Source organism: Molossus molossus, unplaced genomic scaffold (assembly GCF_014108415.1).
Source record: "Molossus molossus isolate mMolMol1 unplaced genomic scaffold, mMolMol1.p scaffold_m16_p_12, whole genome shotgun sequence".
In the NCBI taxonomy this organism is placed as follows: Eukaryota; Metazoa; Chordata; class Mammalia; order Chiroptera; family Molossidae; genus Molossus; species Molossus molossus.
In genome coordinates this window covers 13,209,340-13,236,038 of record NW_023425347.1, presented here as the reverse complement: position 1 = coordinate 13,236,038, position 26,699 = coordinate 13,209,340, and the positions used below count along the sequence as shown (strand labels likewise).

The following is a 26,699-nucleotide window of genomic DNA, read 5'->3' as shown; positions in this document are numbered from 1 at the left end:
ACAAGTGATCACTCCGACTGGAGTGTCTCTAGTGTAAGACCTGGACAAATACCCAAGTCTCAACAGAATTGGTTCAATAAATCTAGTCCAATATTTCATTGCCTAGAAGAATGAGTAGCAATGAGATAAAACATACAGAGCGAGATTCTAGCTGGAGTTGATCCTAATTTTTAAGTCACAAATTTTTATTAGAAATTCCAGTTTGCAGCCTCTTGTGTTTATATGCTGTGAAGACTTTTCTGTTGATTTTGCTAAAGGGGTCCAATGTATGCCAGGCAACTGAAAGCAAAAACAAACAACAACAACAACAAACTTCCTCTTTGATTCAGGACTGGGTTTCTTTTCAAAATTCTGTTTCCCGTATGTTGATGGGCATTTACCTGTGTGACCTGCACACCTTTTCCCAGTGATGTGCCAACACAGTAGTTTCCACTCTTGTGCCAGCGTGGCTGTGGTGTCAGCCTTTTTTCGAGGGTGGCCCTATACCTGCCATGCTTGAAATAACTTCCTGCTCTTACGTGTAGTATCGTTACTGTTGGGGCATTTGAGTGCTGTTGGAAACTACCTTAGTATCTGAAATACACTCACAGCAGTTGTCAGGTGCCCAATAACTCAGCATTCCTAAGAGTTAAACAGGAGTGGTAATCGCAGAAATCTACTCGGGAAGAGGCAGAAGAAGGTCCAGCAAGGGGACTAGGGACAGAGACATAGACATCTGCTATTCTCTGAGCAGTTTATTTTCAGAGATACTGGCTTGTCAGATCTTGAAGACTTGGAAGAGAGGGAGTGAACCAACATTTCCCACAGTGCAGTGAGTGTTCACCCTTATTGTTTATTATTTATAACACATGTCAATATTATATATGTGGCATCCACTGTTGTTTTTGTTGATACAGTTTGTGCCAGATATATGATGTTCTACATCCTTCCTTTTAATTATAAGGAATAATCGTTGTTATCCTCATGTACGGATGAAGGAAAAGAGGCTTAGACTGAAGAAATACTGTGCTCATCTTCACACAGCCTGTTCAAGGCAAAGCGGGGATCTGACCCTGAATTTGTGTAGCTTGAAGTTCGAACCGTTCCTTTTGCAGCAGGAAAAGAAGGAATGATAATTTTCTGTATACCTAAAGCAAAGTCCCAGCCGAACCACAGAAAGGAGAAGGGTGGGGAGAAATGAGGAGGACAGTGGAAGGAAGCTTCTCCTCACCACTTAAGTGGGGAGATAAGGTTAGCAGGGTGGGTGGATGGGTGTGTGTGTGTGTTAATTTAGTGAAACATTATGCTAGCTTTAGTCACCCGAGGGTTGTTCTTGCTGGAACTGATCACCACACCCCACACAGGCTTCTGTGCCAGCTTCCTGAGTCCCATCTGGAACAGGCTTTGGCCTGGCTCATGAAGTGCATTGAGGATTTTGTCTTCACATAGTACAGAAAAGAATTCTTGAAAAAATAACAATATTTTAACATTTATATTTTTGGCAATCAACAAATATTTATTTAGCCTTCTGTGGTACCAAGTATGTACTATTCTGTATACTGAGCGTATCTCTGTAAGTAGACAGACATGATTCATGGAATTTAAGTTTCAGGATTTGAATAGTTGAGCATAAATTTAGCAATTGTTTAGTATATTGGGCTAATTTCCCCAATTCCAACCCCTCAAAAATGTTTTTCCCCCTGAATATCTGTCCCTATATTTTAAAAAAATTTTTTGTGTTGCCTGATTTTAGAGAGAGAGAAACATCCATTTGTTGTTCCACTTATTCATGCATTCATTGGTTGATTCTTGTATGTGCCCTGACTGGGGGTCAAACCTACAACCTTGGCGTATAGGGGTGATGCTTTAACCAACTGAACTGCAAGGCCAGGGCTTTCTATCCCTATTTTTAAAATAATTTTTAAAGTTAGCTTTAAAAAAAAAAACAACAGGAAATATATTCACAAGTTTCAAATTTTTAAAATTTGCACTCCATTAGTACTAATGTTGTTGCTTTCTTATATATCCATCCAGAGATATATTATTAAGTTTATAGATAATAAAACTAATTAAACGTGTGGAAAATAGTACACATACTTTTTTTAAAGTTCACCACAAAAATACACAGAAAAAGAAAAATGGTCCTTATTTTTAACACTCTATATTGTCTATAAGTGAGAAACAAAATACCACGAGATGTGGTTTTTATTTAAATAGATCATATGCAGACATTTAGGGAGCTAATTTTAAAAACTCAATTTTTGGCCCTGGCCAGTATGGCTCAGTGGTAAGAGCGTGACCTGTGGACCAAAGAGTCCCGGGTTCGATTCCGGCCAAGGGCACGTACCTGGATTGTGGTTCGTCCCTGCCCCGGTTGGGGCTGTGTGGGTGGCAACCAGTCGACCAATGTGGCAACCAATGTGTCTCTCTCACATTGATGTTTCTGTCTGTCTCTTTCTTCCTCCCTTTCTCTCTCCAGCTCTGTCTAAAGATTAATGTGAAAATATCTTCTGGCGAGGATTTAAAAAAAATTTTTAACTCAACTTTTTTCTTATTTTGAAGGATTTTTCCATCTGAGTCCAAAGGCACTGAGGACCTTTGCTTCCCAGAGTCCAAAGTGCCAAACTCAGATAGGCTGGGGGAACACCTGTTGTCCCCTTGTTTAAAGCTTTACAGGCTTCTCATTATCTCATTATTCAAGCTGAAGCTCTGAATGTGGCCTGACCTCCATGACCTGCTCCTCCCATTGCCCCACCCCGTCTCTCTACCTTCATTTCTTTTTACCTGATGCTTCATACTTTATGTTCCAACTCTTTGGCTCCACACTTCTGCAATTTTCACCTGACATTTTTGGGTGGCTTTTTATGCTGTTCTCTCTGGGATGTCCTTTCTCCCATCTCTGTCTAACTCCCATCCATCCTTTGTAATTCCCCCTGGATCTCACCTCCTCCAAAAGCCATGTCTGATAACCCACCTCCCAGGTGGTTGGGACTCCGACTCTGGGCTCTCTCATGCCCAGTCCCACTGCTGCCAGCATCGAACTATAATAACCTGCTAAGTGAATGATCTCCACCCGACCTCCTTAGTTTTGGGGTTTCTTAAAGGTGAGAAACGTGACAGCCATATTTGTCTTCCCCGCCACCCTCCCACACTGCCACCTATCACTGTGCGTGGTGTGAGAACTTGTAGCGTGACGGATGGTTGCGGGCTGGGGCTGAGGAGGGGCTGGATAGCTGTGAGAAGACCAGAGGGACGCATACAGGTGTCCTGTACCTGGCCGAGTGGTGTGAGAGCAATTTTTTATAGAAAGGGTTAGAGAAACCATGAGTAAGATACTGCTTGGAGGTATATTCCGTAAGTGCTAGGCCAACATCTCATGTCAGTCAAGGGAAAGCTGTCAGAAAGACCTTGTGGAATTATAAGTCCCAGAGGCCCGGCTGAAATGTTAATAGGGCAGTCCTTCCTTGGAAAATCTGGTTCCCTGTCAGCCAGCGGGCCCATCATGCAGTCACGTCTGATGCCCAGAGAAAGCACTGGCATTCTGTGTGGACACCTCCAGTTTCTGCCTTATTTGCACCTGGTTTGAGTTTCTCCCACAACCTGGCACCCTTCCAGCCCCACTGTCGGTACCATTCTAGGCCTGCTCCCGGTCTGTGCGGTGGCTTCTGTCTTAATTTGATCTAGACTGCTTCTCAGCTGCTGGCTCAGAAAGAAACATGAGTATAAGGAAATGAAAGGTTAAGATCATATAACAATAGAAAGAAACGAGAAACTCTCCAGGTGTAGCTCTGAGCAAACATAAACATTGAACTGTTTACAAGGTATGTGTTCTCTGCAGAAAGGTTATGAGAGCCTTAAATCTGGTGTGGCTGGATCAGTCCCAGGACTTTTTTTTTGTTGTTGTTCAGGTAGAGTGGGAGGGAGAGAGAGGAACAGAGAGAGAGAGAGAAACATCGACGTGAAAGGAACACATCGAGTGGCTGCCACCCACACGACCAACCAGGGCCGGGGACAAACTGCAACCGAGGTACATGCCCTTAGCGGGAACCGAACCCGGGTCTCTCTGGACCGCAGGCTGACGCTCTAACCGCTGAGCCAAACTGGCCAGGGCGGGACTTTTTTTTTTTTAATCCTCACCTGAGGATAAGTTTTTATTGATTTTAGAAAGAGAGGAAGGGAGAGGGAGAGAGAAAAAAACATTGATCTGTTGCCTCTCCTATACTCCTTAGTCAGGAATCGAACACACGAACTTTCAGTGTATAGGGTGATGGTGATGCTCTGCTCCAGCCAACTGAGCCACACCAGCCAGGGCCCCAGTCTTTTCTAAAATACAGTCATGAACTGCTGGGATACATTCTGAAAAATGTGTCACTAGGCAATTTCATAGTTTTGTGAACACCTTAGAGCACACTTACACAAACTCGCTGGTCCAGCCTCCTGCACACCTAGGCTCTGATCTAGCCTATGTCTCCAAGGCGGCAAGCCTATACAACATGTTCTTGTACTGAACAGCACAGGCAGTTGTAGCCCAGTGGTGAGCATTTGTGTATTTAAACATACCTGAGCAGAAAGGTACAGTTAGAACGTAGTGTAGAAGATGAACAGTGGTACACCTATATGAGGCACTTGCAGGACTGGATTGCTCTGGGTGAGTCAGTGAGTGGTGAGTGAATGTGAAGGCCTGAGACATTACTGTGCACTACTATAGACTGTATAAACATTGTACAATTAGGCTGCCTTACATTTATTAAAAATATTTTTCTTTCGCCCTGGCCAGTGTGGCTCAGTGGTTAAAGCGTCGGCCTGAGGACGAAAGAGTCTCGAGCTTGATTCTGGGTCAAAGGCATGTACCTGGGTTGCAGATTCAATCCCCGGCCCTGGTTGGTCGTGCGGGTGGCAGCCACTCGATGTGTCCCTTTCACATTGATGTTTCTCTCTCTCTCTCTCTCTCTCTCTCTCTCTCTCTCTCTCTCTCTCTCTTCCTCTCTCTTTCTCTCACTCTATCTGAACAAAAAATGGAAAAATGTCCTCGGGTGAGGATTAAAAAAAAAAAAAGGCTGTGGTTGAAAGGGCAAACCTTTTTAACTGAGGAGGATGCCACTGAGGAGCTCCTAGAACTGGTTCCTAAGGAATCCACTAATGAGTAGTTGCTGGAGCTGGAACAGGAGGCAATAACAAAGGAAACGGCAGAAGAGTAGAACCTCCAAGAAAATTCACAGTGAAGAATTTAGCAGAAGCTTTTGCAGACATCAGAAAGCTCTCTTAAAAGTTGAAAACAGAGACCTCAACACTGAAAGAGGAATGTTCATGGTGCATTATCTGCTTGTAAGCAAATCTACGATGACAAAAAACAAAAACAAACCAAGCAAACCACCATGGACGGATTTCTGAAAAGATTAGCATCTCCTCAAGAAGAGCCTCGGGCAGGTCCTGCAGCAGGGGTCCCAGAAGAAGGCATCGTGGTCACAGGACAGGACAGCTCCATGGTCATTACTGAAGGCCTTCCAGTGGGACGAGACGTGCGGGCAGAAGACAGTGACACTGATGATCCTGACCCTGTGTGGGCCTCCTAGGCTGATGTGTGTGTTCGAGTCTTAGTGTTTAACAAAAAGTTTAAAAAGTTTTTAAAAATTCAAAAATTTTAGGAGCTTAAAAAATAAGGATATAAAGAAAATATTTTCATACAGCTATACACTATGTTTGTGTTTTAAATAAATGTTATTACAAAAGAGTTAAAAATAGTCTTAAAGTTTATAAAGTAAAACAGTTACAGTAAATTGAGGTTAATTTATTATTGAAGAAAGAAAAATATATTTATTGTATTTTTTTTGTTAATCCTCACCTGAGGATACATTTCCCATTGATTTTTAGAGAGTGGAAGAAAGGGAGGGAGGGGAAAGAGAGAGAAACATTGATGTGAGAGAGCCACCTCCTGCACGCACCTCCGCCTCCTGCACACAACCGAGGTACGTGCCCTTAGGGGGAACCGAACCTAGGTCTCTCTGGACCACAGGCTGATGCTCTAACCACTGAGCAAAACTGGCCAGGGCAACCACAGCCTTCTTGATTTTTGCAGCCTTTGTGCTAGGGCATCAGCATGGCTAAAATATCACTAGGCATCGTTGACCAAACATTGTTATGGGGCACATGACTGCTTGCATTGTGTTCCCTGTACATTGGCCCAAATTTAGAATTCAGTTTGTAAAACCACAAAGGATGCATTTATTTATTTATTTTATTTTTTTCCAATTTTTATTAATTTATTTTTGTTACAGATGTTTTTCCTCCCCCCCACACCCTCCTCCCCATCCTGCCCCTCCCCCACTCCCACAGCATTGTTGTCTATGTCCGTTGGTTATGCATACATGCATATAAGTTCTTTGGCTCATCTCATCCATCCCCTCCTCCCCCCCCCCCCCCAGCCCCGCTACTCTGAGGTTTGTCAGTCTGAACTGTACTCCTTTCTATGTCTCTGGGTCTATTTTGTTCATCAGCTTTTTCTGTTCATTATATTCCACAAATAAATAAGATCATGTGGTACTTGTCTTTCTCTGATTGGCTTATTTCGCTTAGCATAATACTCTTGAGGTCCCTTGATGTCATCTCAAAGGATAAGAGATCTTTCTTTCTTACAGCTGCATAGTATTCCATTATGTACATGTACTACAGCTTTTTTATCCACTCATCTATTGATGGACACTTGGGCTATTTCCAGATCTTAGCAATTGTAAATAGTGCTGCTATAAACATAGGGGTACATATATTCTTTCTGATTGGTGTTTCAGGCTTCTTAGGGTATATTCCTAGAAGTGGGATCACTGGGTCAAATGGCAGATCAATTTTTAATTTTTTGAGGAAACACCACACTGTTTTCCGTAGTGGCTGCACCAGTCTGCATTCCCACCAGCAGTGCACTAGAGTCCCCTTTTCTCCACACCCTCACCAGCACTTGTGTTTGATGATTTGCTGATGGCAGCCATTCTGGCAGGTGTGAGGTGATACCTCATAGTTGTTTTAATTTGCATTTTTCTGATGATTAGTGACATTGAGCATTTCTTCATATGTCTCTTGACCATTTGTATGACCTTTTTGGAGAGGTGTCTGTTTAGGTCCTCTGCCCATTTTTTAGTTGGGTTCTTTGTCTTCCTTTTGTTGAGTTGTATGAGTACTCTATATAATTTGGAAACTAACCCCTTATCTATGTATCATTGGCAATGATACTCTCCCATACAGTGGTTTCCCTTTCCATTTTGATGGTTGTTTCTTTTGCTGTGCGAAAGTTTTTGAGTTTGATGTAGTCCCATGTGTTCATTTTTTCCTTTGTTTCTGTTGCTTTAGGTGATGTATCAATGAAAATTCTGCTGCGTATGATGTCTGAAATTTTGTTGCCCACATTTTCTTCTAGGATTTTTATGGATTCATGAGTTACATTTAAGTATTTTATCCATGTTGAGTTTATTCTTGTGTGTGGTGTAAGTTGATTGTCTAGTTTCATTTTTTTGCATGTAGCTGTCCAATTTTCCCAATACCATTTATTGAAGAGGCTGTCTTGACTCCATTGTATGCTCTTGCTACCTTTGTCAATTATTAATTGAACATAATGTCTTGGGTCAATTTCTGAGTTCTCTAGTCATACTGATTAAATCTAGAATGATAAACGTTGATGGCTTGTAGAATTAGGTCTTAATGAGTGTCATTAGAACATTCAGGTCTACCATAAAGCTATTTTTTTGGTGGCCATATGACAATCTCCACACTGGTACTTATTTTATCAACATGGAAACAAATTGTGGTTAAAAGAAAAATTATACATGGGTTCTCTCTATTTAATAGGGTTTTAAAACGACATCATTTTTCTGTAGCCAGATAATACTAAATACACATAATAAATTTGGATATGATTTTCAAAATATAGCAGTAGTGATTTTGGGCCTGTGTGACTTGTTTTTCCTTATTGGTCAAGGGCTCTAGGTCTTCTAGGGCCAGTAATTTGAGGAAGATTTATTATGTACTATTTGTCCTGGCTCTTGAGTACCTAGACTGATGAGTTCACATCATAAAATGCTGAGCTCTCCACAGGGAAACTTTACACAGGTTGCAAGATGTTGACATAATGAAACCATAATAAAGCGACAAGCATTCGAGGGATCATCTCTGATGCCGCCAGCTATTGGCCATGCTATAATATTTGCGTCATCATCTTCATTGGAGAATCTGTGCCCAAACATTTTTTGCGCCCCCAGCTCTGTTAAAGGAAATAATCAGGAAACCCTGCTCTTAACTAGCTTTTAATCCCTAATCTCTAGAACAACATTAGGCAAGATTTAAAACCAGTAGATTAAAGTATGTATGAATATTTAATTAAGTATACATACCATTATGATCGGTAAACATCCACGAAGCTGAATTAATGCGAATTTAATTCTAGTGGAAAGGATGAATGCAGCTACCGCTTCAGAACTGGCAAGACCATTTCTTGAATTTTCATTTCACCTCCCATCATTCTCTACCAACTAACTGCATAAGACAAATCTTTTCTAGTAGCAGCAGTTGTTGTTTTTTAAAGCAAAAACACAAATTACATTTTGAATTTTTTTTCCAAAATTATTTTTTAATTGATTTGAGAGAGAGAGGAAAGGAGAAAAAAACATTAATTTGTTGTTCCACTTATCTATGCATTCATTGGTTGTTTCTTGTATGTGCCCTGACCAGGGATCAAACCCACAACCTTGGTGTACCAGGATGACGTTCTAACCAATTGCTCTACCCAGCCAGAGCTCAATGATTCTTAAACAAAAAAGGTAGTAATGGTATATTAAAGCCCTAATAGATTTATAGTCAATGTCAGAATAATCTCTTTAACATAAATATCCCTACTCTCGACAGCATCTCTGTCCATCCCACTTTGAGTTCACATGCTACTAGGAAAAGGGCCCAGACAAGCAAAGTTTTTAACTCCTGGCTCCCCTTGTTCTCTATCTATGTGTCACTGGCCTTAGTCTACACTGCACCTCAGTTTATTATCTGTGATGATGGGAATAATAAATAGTACTTAGTTCCCAGAGAACTTATGAGTGTTAAATGTGATAATGTGTATAGTGTGGTGGTTCTCAGACAGAGCGCGCCTCAGAAGCTGCCGCAGGGCCTGTTGAAACACAGGTTACCGGGCCCTGCCCCCAAGTTTCTGATTCAGCCAGTCTCCAGCTCACCCACATTCTGCATTTCTAAGAAGTTCCCAAGTGACACTCACTCATCTGTTCAGAAAGCACACTGAGAACTGCTGACACGGACCATCTTTTACAGAGACTGACATGTTTATAGATTTGCAGCAAATGTTAGTTCTGTTCATTCCCATCAAAGACTGCTTGACCGAGAAGAAAGGCAGCCACCAGTGAAAATGAAGATTAGTTTGTATGAGGAAAAGCTTTCTGCTATTGATTGCATGACGTGGATATTATGAAAGTGGCATACAAATGACTGGTGTTTTGAAGTTCTCTTTTTTTTTTTAATTTTTTTAATTTTTTTTTTTTTTAATCCTCACCCGAGGACACTTTTCCATTTTTTGTTCAGACAGAGTAAGAGGGAGAGAGAGGCAGAGAGAGAGAGAGAAACATCGACGTGAAAGGGACACATTGAGTGGCTGCCTCCCACACGACCCAACAGAGCCGGGGACAAACTGCAACCGAGGTATGTGCCCCTAGTGGGAACCGAACCCAGGCCTCTCTGGACCGAAGGCCAACGCTCTAACCACTGAGCCAAACCAGCCAGGGCTGAAGTACTCATTTTGAGGACAGGGCCTGGGCTTTGGAATGAGACATACCTGACGATGAATTCTAGCTTTGCCCTCATTAGCTTTGTGATTTTGGGTACCCCCGAACCTCAGACTCCTCATCTGTAGTCACAATAATGATGGCTACTTAGTAAGGTTATTTTGAGATTAAAATGAAAAAAAAAAGTTGTAAAGTGAGAGCTTAAGTGTTTATCCACTTATTAATATGAATATATATTAAGAAAACCTAAATTTAGCCTACTATTCCTAAACTAATGAGGTCCTCAAGGTGTTACATCAGATTATTTTAAATCTCTTTTCACTACAAAAGGCTGTCTACACTGTGGCTTCCCAACCATGTAAAGCTGGATGTGGGTACACCCAAAGAGGAATAGGAGGGAACATAAAACATTTAAGCAGTTTAACATGTTGCGATGGGTACTTATCCTTTATAATTGTTATTTCCCTTAATGTTGTTGTAATTTTTGAAACTACTAATAGGTCTCACTTAGTTCTCACAATCATACTGTGAATTATATATTCTATTAGAAGAGTGTTTCCTTAAACGCAAAGAATATCAATAGTGTATCAATAGTGTCTCAGGATTCTATTCTAAGATCACATCTTGTGAAAGGAACAGGAATTGGGGTTAACTGATTCTCAAACCCTAGCATGTCATAGAAAGAACTTAAACTGTCTTCAGAACACGATACCCTTCCTTGGACAAGGAAATCCGCACAGCCAAGGCTGGAAGGAAGGGCGAGGGCTTCTCCACAGTCATTCCATTAAGGTGTTTTCTGACCCAGCCACATCCTTCCCATTTCAGGCGTTCATCTTCCTCACATGAAGTAAACATGGTTCCGCCTAGCTATGGACACAGAGATCATTTTAAAACTGTATCATAACATTTACAAAATACAACAGTACTGAGTACAGTACAGTAAGCTCTAGTGCTCATCAGCCACTTTCAACAACCATCAACGTACTAAACAAACTCAAAGCAAGAAAACTTAAATTTGTAACAAATCATTGAGTTTACTCTAATTTTCAGAAATGAGAAGCTTCCTCTTTTCAGAGGAAATGCAGACCAAGGCTTTCTACATGTCCTGTATTAATGACTTCCAGAGAAGTGAAGATCTCTTCACCCTGGATGAGTTTTTTTTTCCCTTTTTTTCTTTGTTCTCATTTTATTTTATTATTATTTTTCTTTAGAGAGAGAGAGGAAGGGAGAGAGAGATAGAAATATCGATGTGAGAGGGAAACATGGATCGGCTGCCTTCTGCACGCCCCCGCTGGGGATCAAGCCCGCAACCCAGACATGTGCCCTGACCAGGAATTAAATAAACCTGGACCTCTCAGTCCGTGGGAGGATGCGCAGTCCCCGGAGCCACACCAGCTGGGCCCTTTCTTTCTTTTTTAATGGCCAAAGCTGTATCTACAAGCTCTTTACGAATTAGATACAAAAGTTAGAACTCTGCTTGTTAGGATTTCCATTCTCTTGGCCTTTCTCTTCCTGTCTGGAGAATGAGAGGAGTATGTCATAAGAACAGTAAATTGATTAGTGAGATAAACTGTTCCAAGTGCAGTGCTTAGAGGCACCTTTTATTTTATTTTTTAATCCTCACCCAAGGGCATTTTTCCCATTGATCTTTAGATAGAATGGGAGGAAGAGGGAGAGAGAAACATCACTATGAGAGAGAGACATCGATTGGCTGCCACCCACATGATCCCAACTGGGGCTGGGGACAAACTGCAACCGAAATACAAACTTAGTGGGAACTGAACCTGAGACTCTCTGGTCTGCTGGCCGACGCTCTAACCACTGAGCCAAACTGGCCAGGGCTATTTTCCTCTCTATAAGTGCTGCAAACTCTAGCCACTGGATCGTGTAAAAGGGGCCTCTGACATAGATACGCACACTACAAAATTATTTTTTAGGTTCTAGCCCATTTTTTTTTTTTTTATCCTCACCCGAGGATATTTTTCCATTTTTTGTACAGATGGAATGGGAGGGAGAGAGAGGAAGGGAGAGAGAGTGAGAAACATCGACGTGAAGGGACCCATCGAGTGGCTGCCACCCGCACGACCAACCAGGGCCGGGGACAAACTGCAACCGAAGTACGTGCCCTTAGCGGGAACCGAACCCGGGTCTCTCCGGACCGCAGGCCGACGCTCTAACCGCTGAGCCAAACTGGCCAGAGCTAGCCCCTGTTTTTAACTAGCTGTTTGACCTTGGACATGTCACTTAAACCTCTCTGTGTCTTAGCTCCCTGCTCTGTAAAATGAGGAAATTGGGCCAGGTGCTCTCAAAAGAGGTTTGTGCATTATTTTTCTTTAACTCAGGAGCATGCAAAGGAAGGAGCACAATTTTTAGAGACACAGACTTAGGTTTCATCTACTTGCTGTGTGATCTTGAGCAGTTAACTTCTACATGGGCTTCAGTTCACTCGTCTAAAAAGTGGGGACAATATCAGCTTCATGAGATTGGGTGTTATAAGACAATGAAGGTAACCCTCCCAGCTCAGCCATTGTTAATTCCACACCAGCTCCACACCTCTCCTCTCTCCCACTCTATGGTGTATCGAGGTCATGACTTTCCTATTTATTTTACATTGTGACCAGTAGGATTCATGGAACAGGACTCCGGGCAGTGAATCTCTCTCTTTGTCACAGTTACTGCACCCATGTCTGGGTGCCAGCTGCTGCTGCTTCCTAGACTTAGAACTCAGGCAAATCACCACAAGCAGTGTGTGGAGGTGACTTTTGTGCTCAGAAATTCTGACCAAATGAGTAAATTGGGCACTGAGTACTTGTCTGTGTGTTTTAATGTAGCACATTAGCCCTCGTTTCTGGAGAGTCTTTTCTGGGTGTGCCCTTAGGTGCTGAGCTAGACCAAGATCCACTGTCGGGGAGGGAAGAGGGCCCACTGGAGCCAGACCAGATGACTTCACATCCAGCTCTGCAGATTCCTAGTGTGTGTGATTGGAAGCAAATTATGTAATCTCTCTATTCGGTTTCTGCATTTGTAAGATGGGGATGGTTATAGTACCTACCACTGCAAGCCAGTTTGTGTATGAATACACATCAAGTGTCTACATTGGTGCATGGTGCCTAGTAAATACCAATAACTCTTAGCTGTTTTTATTCTTCCCTGTTGCCCTCAGTAAGGGACAACAGGGGCTGGAGAAATGCAATCTCCCAAGATGCACAGGCTTCTGAGGTGACTACAAAGGATCTGGAAGATTTTCTAGAACTCAGACGAAATCAGCTTGAATTCCTTCCTATCCCCAACTTATAGTACTACTAGGGCTCCTCCTCCTTGGGGAAATGAGAGGAGCAGAGTAACTGAGCATATGACACTGGAGCGTGAGATGGATTGTCCCATGTGCACGAACTCATGTACTTAAATAGTAGAACACTCAGATGTCCAACAACAATCTTATGTCAGTATTGATATCTTTTCTCTTGACTATACCTGAATTTCGAATAACCTGAATCTCCTCCCTCTGTCCTAGTTTTTAAAAATGCAGCATTGTTTCCACTAGAATGAGGAGGCACCTGAAGCAGGCTCAAATTATTGCGTCTTCTAGCTTGTGATCTTAGGCAGTCCCTTCAACTCTCCAAACTTAGTCCCTCAGCCAAGGATTGATAGTCCCTTGGTGGTGGTGGTGGTGGGAGGAGACACGTGTTGTGAGAAATGAATGGAGTCATTTCTATACCTATACCTGTAACTCTACCTATGCTATGACTCTCTAACTAGCAACTTGAAACTCTGGAACCACAACTGTGAAGCCTGTGGTCCCACTCCGGACACGGAAGGTGTCCATTGAATGTGGCGATGGTGTTTGGTGTGTTTTTTAAAGTGGAATATATTGGAAGGATTAGAAACTTGGAATGGCTACTTCAAGAATAACAAAATGAGTTTGTGAAGTGGAATGGGCAGTTTCATACTGGACTTGGAAGGGATGTGTTCATCATTTAAGACGAGGTGAACCAAGCCTACGAAGGTGAAGTGATTTGTTCAGGTTGCATGATTTAGCAGCTGAACTGGGTCAGAAAGATAAGACTTCTAAGTCATAATACAATAGTCTTTATATATTTAGTGCTTCTCACAATTTTTCTCTAAAATACCCTAGATATTGGAGCAAAAGGGCAGTAACAGCATTTTGGTCTGTACGTTGCCTAATACTGAAAAACACCTTGTAATCACAGGATTCTAAAAAGTGTTCAGGATTCATTATTTAAAAGATAGTGAATATTGCCCTGGCTGGTTTGGCTCAGAGGTTGGAACGTCGGCCTGTGGACTGGAGAGTCCCAGGTTCGGTTCCCGCTAGGGGCATGTACAAAAAAAAAAAAGAGTCCTGTTAGCCAAATAAGCCCTGGCCGGTTTGGCTCAGTGGTTAGAGTGTCGGCCTGCGGTCCTGAGAGACCCGGGTTCGGTTCCCGCTAAGGGCACGTACCTCGGTTGCAGTTTGTCCCCGGCCCTGGTCGGTCGTGCGGGTGGCAGCCACTCGATGTGTCCCTTTCACATCGATGTTTCTCTCTCTTTCTCTGTTCCTCTCTCTCCCTCCCACTCTACCTGAACAAAAAAAAAAAATGGAAAAATGTCCTCGGGTGAGGATTGAAAAAAAAAAAAAACTTTGCCCTGGCCGGTTTGGCTCAGCGGTTAGAGCGTCAGCCTGCGGTCCTGAGAGACCCGGGTTCGGTTCCCCCTAAGGGCACGTACCTCGGTTGCAGTTTGTCCCCGGCCCTGGTTGGTCATGCGGGTAGCAGCCACTCGATGTGTTCCTTTCACATCAATGTTTCTCTCTCTCTCTCTCTCTCTCTCTCTCTCTGTTCCTCTCTCTCCCTCCCACTCTACCTGAACAAAAAAATTGGAAAATGTCCTTGGGTGAGGATAAAAAAAAAAAAAAGATAGTGAATATTACTATTTCTCAAATGAAAAATTTTATAGGTATATGACAAAAAAGAATTAAAATATATCCCTTTATTTTGAAGGTGATCCTTTCTGTTACACATTGTTATAAAATTTAAAGTGGCTTCCCATTTTATTTTTAAATTTATTTGGAGTAAAATGTATTCTCTTTGGTGTCCAGCCCCATGTGCTTTGACAGTTGCATAGAGTCATGCATCCACCACAATCAAGAACAATTCCATCACCTCCAAAAATCCTCTCCAACTGGCCCCAGTCCAAACCCTTGGCAAATCCTGACCTGTTCTCCATTCCTACTGTTTTGCCTTTTCTAGAGTCATAACATGGAGTCATAGAATATGCACCTTCAGGGCCAGGAAAAGCAGCTTCCTAGTCTGCCTTGCTTCTAATGATTTCATTTGTGTTTTCCAAGGTGTACATAATGGTTTCATCTAGATCTTCCGGCAGCTTTGATGTCTGTCGAGTATTGGTTCCATTTGGCTCACTTTTCTTTTCCCATGTTAGTTATTTATTATTCTTCATAAATAATAAATCAGTTGGACCTTTTATTATTTTTTTTAAAGGTAGGGTTATTTTTTAGTAATACTCATTTGGAGTAATAAACTAAAAGTCATAGCAAATAATCATGTCATGATTAAGCTTGAATCTGGTCTGCTGTTGTTACCTTGAGTTTGATAGTATCCATGATTCAGAATAAATAGTAGGAACATCATGAACTTAATTAGAAGAATAAGAATAACCACTTTTATTCCAGAAACACATGCGACAAACTCACAAAACTTCCCTCAGTGTGTCCCGTCAATCAGATCACACGAGAGCAGGAGCATGCCACAACTCCCCCGTATGATTTCTTTTTTTTTTCTATCCTCACCCGAGGACATTTTTTTTCCATTTTTTTTTGTTCAGATAGAGTGGGAGGGAGAGAGAGAGAGAGAGAGAGAGAGAAACATCGATGTGAAAAGGACATATCGAGTGGTTGCCACCCACATGACCCAACCAGGGCCAGGGACAAACCGCAACCAATGTACGTGCCCTTAGCGGGAACCGAACCCGGGTCTCTCTGGACCGCAGGCCGAAGCTCTAACCGCTGAGCCAAACCAGCTAGGGCCCCGGTATGATTTCTTACCCGAAGTCCTACAGAAGAGGATCTGTCTAGATTAGTAGATGTCTCAAGGATTTATCTTTTTCTGTAAATTGAATATATTAGTCATTGGTCTGTATCGAAAGATATCCATAATTCAGAGTTTCTGAAATATTGAAATAACTATTGCACAAATGAAAACACCAGTATTCAAGTGCTTAAAAGTCAAGCCCTCAAAGCCAGAAAACTGGATACTCAAAAGCAACACTGCGATTCCTAACATAACCCTGAGCAAAGGGAATGTAGGCAACGGCAGGGCACTGAAGAGGCCAATGTTTTCTGAAATCCTTTATTTTACAAATTTATGTAAATTCCACAGTCCTGTGACTTTATAAACTTTCATAAACTTTTATTGAAACACAATGTACATCCAGAAAACTGCACATACCAGAATGAAAGAGATCACTGAATTTCCAAACTGATCCTTACCTGAGTAACCAGCACCCGAAACCGTGTTGCCACGAGTACTCCAGGACCCCTGTGTTCCCTTCCGGTTACTTCCAAAAACAACAACCATCCCACCCCATAAATTAGTTTTGCTGCTTTTTGTGTTATTATGTAACTTAAAAACATTTAACAATTTTTTTTCCAATTATAGTCAGCATACTATATTAGTTTCAGGTGCACCACATAGTGATTAGACATTTATATAACTTATTAAATGATTATCCCGATAGATCTTATACCCATCTGACACCATATATAATTATTACAGTGTCATTGATTATATTCCCTATTGATTACACCCTGTGACTATTCTGTAACTGCCAGTTTGTACTTCTTAATCCCTTTACCTTTTTCACCCAGTTGCCCAACTCCCCTCCTCTTGAACAACCATCAGTTTGTTCTCTGTATCTATGAGTCTATTGCTGTTTTGTTTGTTTTGTGTTCTAGAGTCTACATATAAATTAAATCATAAAGTATTTGTCTTTCTCTGTATGACTTATGTCACATAGCATAATATACTCTAGGCCCATCCCTGTTGTCACAAATGGCAAGATTTCATTCTTTTTTATGGCCAACTAATATTCTATTGTATATATGTGCCATTTCTTCTTTATCCAACTGTCTATCAGTGGACACTTAGGTTGCTTTCATATCTAGGCAATTGTAAATAATGCTGCCATGAACATAAGGGTGCATATATCTTTTCAAATTGGAGTTTTTGTTTTCTTTAGAAAAATACCCAGAAGTAGAATTGCTGAGTCCTGTGGTAGTTTTATTTTTAAATTTTTTTTTTTTATCCTCACCCGAGGACATTTTTCCATTTTTTGTTCAGATAGAGTGGGAGGGAGAGAGAGGAAGAGAGAGAGAGAGAGAAACATCGACGTGAAAGGGACACATCGAGTGGCCGCCACCCACACAACCAACCAGGGACCGGGACAAACTGCAACCGAGGTACGTGCCCCCAGCGGGAACTGAACCCAGGTCTCTCTGGACCGCAGGCCGATGCTCTAACCGCTGAGCCAAACCAGCCAAGGCTATTTTTAATATTTTTAGGGACCTCCATACTGTTTTCCATAGTGGCTGCACCAATTTGAAATCCCAGCAGTATATGAGGGTTCCCTCTTCTCCACCTCCTTGCCAACTCTTGTTTGTCGATTTATTGATGATAGCCATTCTGACAGGTGTGAGGTGGTATCTCACTGTGGTTTTAATTTGCATCTCGCTGATGATTAGGAATACTGAGCATCTTTTCATTTGTCTGTTGGCCATGTGTATGGCCTCTTTGGAGAAATGTCTATTCTGGTCCTCTGCCCATTTTGTAATCGGATTTTGTGTGTGTGTGTGTGTGTGTGTGAGAAAGAGAGAGAGAGAAGTTGTCTGAGATCCTTATGTATTTTGTATACTAACCCCTTAGCAGATGTATTATTGGTGAATGTGTTCTTCCTTCAGTAGGTTTGTTGATGGTTTTCATTAGATAACTTTTAACTGTAGCCAGTGCTTTTCATCCAAATGTTCAAGTTAAATAGATGTTTCAGGAAGGAGTGCTAGGCTACCCTGTGGCTTCCTATATTTCTAAAACACACTGTAAACTCCATGAGGCTGGGGTTGGCGGGGGTTAGGAGGGGGAGGGATATGCATATGTTTCAGGCACAACACAAGGTTCTTTCTCCCATGTGTCTTCTCTTTTTAAGTTTGTTTAGATAGTTCTCATATTTGCAGAATAGGAGTGTAAACAAAACCATGTCTGCTATTCCCTATAAAAGATTGGGCTTGCTATATTAGGCATTTAGTTCCCAGAATTAACAATCTATATATACTCCAGCACACGAAGCAGCAGATGGAATTTACCACTGACCTTCAGCTCCTGTCTTGGGTTGTAAATAGGAGTTAAAATTAGATGAGTTCTAAGCAAACATGATTTTTATTTGCCCGCTTTTACATGGAATTGGACAGAATGTTCTATAACTTGTGAGTGAATTCTTTATATATGTATGTATGTGTGTATATATATATTTTCTTTGTTGATTACAAATGCCCCCCCCCACACACACACACCATCGCCAGCCTCCACCACACTGTTGTCTGTGTCCATTGGTTATGTATATAAGTTCTTTGGTTTATCTCTTCCCTTCCCCCCACTCCCCCTTTCCTCTGAGGCTTGTCAGCCTGTTCCCTACTTCCATGTCTCTGGATCTATTTTGTTTGTCAGCTTATTTTGTTCATTATATTCCACAAATAAGTGAGCTCATATGATACTTGCTTTTCCCTGACTGGCTGATATTCAGCTGGGTGTAGCCTGGTGCCTTGTTTTGAAGATAAAGAAGGCACTGTGTGTAGGGCAAGATGAAAATGTGTATAATGGACTCATTAAGGACCTTTCTCCGGCCAACAGACAAAGCAGCACAGGGCATACTGTGTTCCGTGGGCCTGGCCACGAAATCCCTTCCTGTGCAGTAGAGTGAGAAGGCAAATCAGTACTGTAAATCCTTTCATTTGACACAGTCACATCAGATTTGGGAAATGCCACTTCACATGTAAATACCTAATTCAAACAGTGAGAAAACACATCTGAACAGGTAGGTCACAGAGAAAACATACTACTTGATGTTCACATGCTGCAAATAACAGGCTGTCCCAAGTTTTCCTGTCGTCTAATAAAACTTAACTAATGAGGGAACAGTTTTTTGAACAGATAAGCCCATTAAAGTGGTAAATGTGTTCATAAGCATTGCCGAAACTCAATTAATTTTTTTTTTAATCCTTACCCAAGGACATTTTTCCATTTTTTGTTCAGATAGAGTTGGAGGGAGAGTGAGAAACATCGACATGAAAAGGACACATCGAGTGGCTGCCTCCCGCATGACCCAACCAGGGCCGGGGACAAACTGCAACCGAGGTACGTGCCCTTAGTGGGAAACAAAGCGGGTCTCTCGGGACTGCAGGCCGATGCTCTAACCGCTGAGCCAAACCAGGCAGGGCCCAAACTCAGTTAATTTCAGGAAACCCAACCCATATATATCATTGGTAAAGGCCACTTGTGAAAGATGGTTTGCAGTCTACATTAAATATAGGTTAGTCAGCTAGTTAATAGCTATGTTATAGTATAAAGGCAACAAGTATTTATTTGTACAAAAAGATGCTTTGTGAAATAATGTTTTTTTAATGATTGTTACTTGTAGGTATAAGATTTTGTAGTGTTTTGGCCTTTTTTTTAAACTTTCAATTTTATTCTTAGTACTTTTATGCAGTATTTTAATCCATTCTAATAATAGTGTTCAATTTTTCATAAATTATGGAATATTTTTAAGAGGAAAAAAGTAAAGATTCACAGGGTAAGTGTGTTAAGATGTTTAACACTAGCTAATTTGGGGGAGTTGGAAAATAAGCAGTTGGTTTATTCTTTGACCTTTTGTACTTTTAAAAATCTCCAAAGCTTAAAAATAACGTTGCTTTATTTGGTGAAAAAAATAAAATCTCTCCTTACTGAGGCACTTAGTGTTTTAGAAGCTAAAAAGTATTATCCCTAAGAAGGGATGTTTGATAAAATATGCTATGAAGAACAGGTATTCTCAACCCTGGCTACACATTACCATTATGTAGGGCACTTTTATTTATTTATTTATTTATTTATTGATTTATTTATTGATTTATTTATTTAAAATATGTTTTTCTAATATGTTTTAGTGAGAGAAGGGAGAGAGAGGTAGAACCATCCATGTGAGAGAGAGACACTGATGACTGCCTCCTGCACGGCCCCCACAGGGTCCGTTTAAAGGCATGGACCCTGACCGGGAATTCAACCAGGGCCTGTCAGTCCATGGGGCAACGCTCAATCCACTGAGCCACACCAGGGGGGCAAGGGCATTAAAAAAAAAAAAAGTTCCTGGGCCTCCCTGCTGACCTATTCATCCAGAAAACCAGAGAGATAAGGTGCAGTCATTGGTACTCTATAAATAAAGTTCCACAGATGATCCTGGGGTGTAGCCAGAGGGAGACACACACACACACACACACACACACTGATATGGATGAAGGCTTGAGAAGATAAAAACTGAAGAATGGAATTGATTATCTTGTTGACTTGGCCCTCATTCATTCCCTAATGTTTGCATCCGAGAAAAAAAAAAATCAGTTAAGGTTTTGCTGGGAGGAAAAGAACGCATGAAGCAAGTTTCTCCTGATTCTGTGAGTTCTTCTGATCTGGGCCAGCTCCACGGGGCTGGATGGGCTGGGGCTGGATGGCATCAGTCGCCAGACCCAGGCTTCTCCCGGCTTGTCCCTCGGTTCCTCGTGGACTCACCGGGCTGCTTCACTTGGCAGCCTCAGGGGAGGGCAAACCCTAATTAAGGAATGTTTCTAAGTTTCTGCTATGTGACATTTGCTAATGTCCCACAGGCCAAAGCAAGTCACATGGCCAAAGCTAGATTCAGTGGGTAGAGAAACTTTCTCTACCTCTTGTTGGAAAAGCTGCAAAGCCATATTGAATGAAGGTGTGCACACAGCACTGAAATTAATTCATGAGTATTTTGGGGGAACAAATCAAACTATGTTCTTTGTTAGCGAAAACATTTGATAAAACAAGTTAGTTACTGAGGTCTTTAAAAAAATTTTTTTTTCTAGTTAATTTTGGGGATGCACATTTATCTTCCATTATAAAAGAAATTTAACAACAGTTAAGCAGTTTCTAAAATAGCTACCTACCCCCAATGGTCATAAAAGTGACATTTAAAAAATGAGAAAAGTACAGAAAATGACAAAGGCTAACATAAAAATTATTAATAAATTCAGCACTCAGATAATATTTTAGTATATTTCTTTCCCTTTTTGTCTCCATATAAAAGCATATTTTTAAATGCTTTTACTGTTCTTATAACTCATCCTTGTCATTTAGTAATATGTTATGGTTTTTCCGTGTCAGGAAGAGTTCTTCATCGTAATTTATAATACCTTTATAGTGTGCCCTCACTCAAATGTGCTAGAGCTTATTTAGCAAAACCTCAAATTATGGGCATTTATGATGTCTTATTAGTAATAATAGTTCACTTTTTTTCTGAATAAACTTGGTAATTAATGATGAAACATACCACTTTTTTTAAATCCTCACCCGAGGATATTTTTCCATTTATTTTCAGATAGAGTGGAAGGTAGGGAAAGGGAGAGAGAGAAACATCAGTGTGAGAGAGACACATCGATTGGTTGCCTCCGCATGACCCCGACCAGGGCCAGGGACCGAACTGCAACTGAGGCACGTGCCCTTAACCATAATCAAACCTGTGACTCTTAGGTCCTTGGGACGCCTCTCTAACCACTGAGCCGAACTGGCCAGGGCTGATGACAGATACTTTCACAGCCCTTGTGATGTACCCAGGCACCATTCAGAGTGCTTTAGGTGTATGGTGCATTTCACAGCAACTGCATGAGGTGCTGTTGTCATCCGCGTTTACAGACGGGGAAACCAACCAAGATTAGATTTCCTGTCAGTGGTTTCACTGCCAGAAAATGCAGAGCAGGCTCGTGAAACCAGATGGTTTAGTATCAGGCTCTCCTCTTAACTGCTCTGTTACACTGCCTCTTAAATAATAATTTAGGCCCTGACCAGTTTGGCTCAGCGGTTAGAGCGTCGGCCTGCAGTCCCGAGAGACCCGGGTTCGGTTCCTGCTAAGGGTATGTACCTTGGCTGCAGTTTGTCCCCGGCCCTGGTTGGGTCGTGCAGGTGGCAGCCACTCGACGTGTCCTTTTCACGTCGATGTTTCTCTCTCTCTCTCTCTCAGTTTGGGGGAAATGGGCTTAGTGAATATTTGGAAAATAAGTTTTTTTCTTTACTTGCATTAAGAGGGGTGTGTGTGTGTGTGTGTGTGTGTGTGTGTGTGATGTACCAGTTCTTCCCACCAGCTGGTTGGGATGATTTCAACCTGCAGGGGGAAAAAAGTCCACTAGGTGCTGGTTCTATTTCCAGATAATTGGACTGAGAAAGGAATATCAAATTGTAGTATTTGTCCTAAAGATTTAATTACTAAAAGTAACTCAGTTACATAGGAGTGCCTTCTATGCTCAGGTATTTAAATTGTCTATATTTGTTACGTTCTACTTAGCAGTGTCATTGTAATTGACACATATGTCAATTGTGGTAGGGGACATCTTTTTTTTTTTTTAATCCTCACCCAAGGACATTTTTGCATGTATCTTGGGATAAAGCGGAAGTGGGGGGGGGGGGGAGAGAGAGAGAGAGACACATCAACTAGTTGCCACCCACACAACCCCAACCAGGGCTGGGGACAAACTACAACCGAGGTATGTGTCCTAGCAGGAACCAAACCCGGAACTCTGGTCTGCAGGCCGACGCGCTAACCACTGAGCAACTGGCCAAGGCTAATTTTTTTTTTTTTTGAGAGGGGGAGGGATGGGGGTAGAGAGAGAGAGGGAGAGAAAAATATTTATGTGAGATAAATGCAAAAATGTCCTCAGGTGAGGATAAAAAAAGAAAATGAATGGGAAAAAACTATCCTTAGTTGAGGGTTAACCAAAAAAAAAAAAAGAGTTGTAGTTAAACAAATAAGCAAACAAAAGAATACAATCACTGCAATTCATATATAATAAAGTTACAAAGGACAGTGTTACAAATTTTATCTGGTGTATTTCAACTGTAATAAAAGAAATCTGGATAATGTGAGTGAAATTGCTTGATTATTAAGAAATAAAATTTCCAATTAACAGTGGACTTTGTTAAGGAGAAGTGCTTCTGTTCTGATGTTTTATATCAGGAACACATGTTCATAGTATACCAGCTGTAGTTTTGATTTACTAGGAAATGAGAGTATATAATTCTCCTTCATCCTTCCTTGTTTTAAAATCTTCACTTTGAAACAAGACACTTTGTGCCTAGGAATGTGGCACGGCAGATTTACTGAAAATGTATCCATTAATAATAAGATAAATGTACTCGATTTATAAAAGAAGAGGATATCTTCATTTAGAAACCACAGCGCTGAATTTTAATTACAGTCACAAAAGCCCCGCTCTTCCTAGGCGTGGTGGTCCACTCGTTTGTCTGGGAATCAAGCCTCCACTGTATGAAGACAGGTCTGTCCATCATCCCCTCCAACGACATATAATTTACCTCCAAGTAAACAGACCCCAGCTCATTTCCGCTGCTGCTCACGGCTGCTGCTGCCGCGGTCCACATCTGTTTGGGGTCCTAGCTCCACGCAGCCTGAGTCTGGAAGTGAAGTTGGGTGCGGAGCGGCGTGTCCTCCAGTGGCACACAGCAGGCTCCTGTGAGAGCTGCCGGCACCGGGAGACACCAGCACTCGGTGTTATCTTTTTAAAATTCAAGGCGGCTGCATAGGTGCTTACTGAATCCGGACCGCAGGTCGGTTCTGCACCTTCCATTTCTTTCTTTTTGTCTTGCTTCCCTGACATCACTGGTAAACATGGCAGCAAAATCATCGGAGAGAGGGGGGCATCGTTCAGTGAGCTGGAATTCTGCTGTCACCAGCAACTAGAATGACATCACGTAACTCTTTATGTCTCGAATAGTTTTCCGTCTTTTAATTGTTGCTCAGGATGATTAAGGGCTTGGGAAAATTCATCGGATGAACTTGGGGCACAGTGTGGCAGGACGATCGTGTCTGACTACTGTTGGAAGTACGTGGGGCTCAGAGGATGCCTGGGGTCACAGCCGGCGGGCCAGGGGAGGGGGCTTCACCGCGGCGCGGGCGGGCGGGGCGGGGCGACGACAAACTCGTCCTGCAGCCCTGAGGGGGCTGGGGAGCGGGCGGGTGGGAGTCAGCGGGAGTCGGGCGCCATCAGTCCAAGCGCAGGCGCAAACGGCAGTCCGCCCCGCCCTTCCCGCCAGGCCCCGCCCCCTCCCCGCGGCCTCGGGCCCTGGAAAACTGCTTTCATCTGGAGGTTGGCGGTTTCTCTTCCCCCCAGCGGGGCACTCACCAGAGCTGGGTCCTGGGGAAGTGAAAGGGAGAAGGAGCGGGGTGGGAGCTGGCTGAGGTCTTTTTTTCTTTTTCTTAATTGAGGTAAAATTAACATCATATTATATTAGTTTCATGTATACAACATAATGCTTGGATATTGCAAAATGATCACTATAATAAGTCTAGTTAACATCCAGCACCACATATGGTTACAAACTTTGTTGTGCTGAGAAATTTTAAGATTTAACTCTTAGCAACTTTCAAATATACAAATGCAGTATGATTAACTATAGTCACCATGCTGTACATGACATCCCAGGGATTTATTTTGAGCTTGTTTTTTTTCCATTAGACGTTCCCATAAGCCAAGGTATGGGGAACCAGGTGAACATGGGAACCCTGTTCAGGGATTCCCTAAGGGGTAACAGGAGCGCCGGGTGTGTGGACGGTGATGAAAGCCAGGCCTGGAAACTGTTGCAATCTACATGTTGTAAGGTGGACTGTGATGACCTCTCAATCCAAGTTTCGGGTTGTGAAAGAATTCGCCGAGATGAGGTTGAGGGAGAGAACATTCTATTCACTTTAAAAGGGAGGAAGAGGGCCAAGAGCCATAGAGAGCTAACGGCCCTATTTTCCCTGTTTCGTAAGGGACAGGTTTTTTAGGGCTGCTTAAAGTTTATGGGGGCGGAGGTGGGGTGGGGCTGGGGCAGGGCTGGATTTGCTGCTTTGTTGATAAAGCAGCTTCGGCCTGTGTGTGCTCTGTGCTCACAGCCTTGCCTGCAGCCGTTCCTGTTGGTGGCCCAGAGGTCCAGTTGTGCAGGATGTTTTGTTCCTCGGGTAGGATGTGGTTATACCTAGAATAGACTCAGAATTGAATGTGGCTTAGTAATGGAAATTTACTGAGGGTGGAGTGAATAGATCTTCTGTCTCCAGGGCTGCTGGTCTGTCACATGTCAACAGGGCCAGGCAGACAGTAGGAGTGAGTGAAGCATGGTGGGAACCAGCCAGCAGGAGAGTCCCCAGCTGCCTACAGCCCAGTGAATTGTCAGGGGACACTGGCAACCCAGACTTTCACGGGGAATCTGTTTGCTTGTGTTCCACTCCCCTTTCTATGGTGGTCAAACGAAACACACCTATTAGATGTAGAATGGGGACGAGGTAGCAAATATCCTTATGTGCACCGTCAGCATTTGGGATCTTCCTGGTCAGAATGGGATCTATAGCAGCAAACCGATGGACCCAGCCAGGGTTCAGGTTTCTCGGAGATGGCTGGGGCTTGATTAGTGACAATCTGACACAGAGAAGGGGGGGGGGGGGAGCCAGTTTAGCTGTTTTGGGGAAGGAGATCAATGTTAAGCTGGTTCCAAAGAGAGCAAAGGCAGCAATGTAAAACGAGAATGGGGGGTGAGGAGTCAGAATTCCAGTAAGAGGTAGAATGGGCAGTGGTTTGGGATGATGCAAGTCCGAATTTGCTTTCGTATGCCTCAGGGTGAGTGGCTGTTGGGTATCTTAAAATGGCTTGAGGAAAGAGACACAGGGTGGATGATTCAGAGTAATCCCACACCCCCCCATAGAAGTCAACAGGGTTAATCCTGATTAGGGAAAAGAGCCACGTGGTGGTATTGCCAACGAAGTGGGCAGTCTGGAGGCAGATACTGCCTGGTGGGCTATTGAGTAGTCTGGTGAGAGACGTGGAGCACCTGAGCTGGGGCAGTGCCCAGAAAGGGAAGCAGCAGGGGCAGTAGCCAGGGAAGGCTTGGAGAAACGAGCTGCCAATCGACTGGGTATCAGTTGAGGCTGAACAGAAAATGAGTTGGATGTTAACTGGACTCACTGTGGTGATCATCTCACAGTATTTACAAATATCAAATCATTATGTTCTGCACCTGAAACTAATGTTAAATGTCAATTATACCTCAATTTTTTAAAAAAGCATCTCTGTATATAGGATCCGGTAGTTTTTATTTTAACAAGCCCTCCAGGAAGTTTTGATATATTCTGAAGTTTGAAAACATTACTTGAAATCCCTTCCTTTCTTCCTTCCTTTCCTTCTTTTTTTTGGTTCAACAGTTTGCAGAGTATTTGCTCGTTATTTGGCCACTGGTCTGAGGATGGCTCTATCTATCTATATATCAAAGACAACATTGTGACATTTGTTTAGACATCATGGTATTCCTGGAACACCTGACAGAAGTTCTGGCATGAGAGAACTTCCCTCCTATTCATGCCAGAAATTGGCCTTGCCTGACATAACTCCCCAAGAGGGTGCTCTGCCACTCTCGAGTGAACGGTTTGCAACTATAATGTGCGTTTTTTTCTCCCAGGCACCTTCATTAACCTTCAAATAAAAGGCTGACTCCTTTCGCTAGAAAGGCTACTCGATCTGACTTTCATGAAACAACGCGATCATAATGAATTTGCTAATTGTTTTATACTTGACTCACAAAACTTCATATTCTCAGGAAAACAGGGTAACTTAAAGAAAGTTACAAAGGGAAACTAATG

General features: G+C 42.4%; 1 protein-coding gene across 3 annotated transcripts in view; it reads left to right on the top strand.

The window, feature by feature from the left end:
- Nucleotides 1–26,699, top strand: part of GCNT2 (glucosaminyl (N-acetyl) transferase 2 (I blood group)) — a 97,608-nt gene that overhangs the window by 52,008 nt on the left and 18,901 nt on the right. The window lies entirely within an intron of this gene.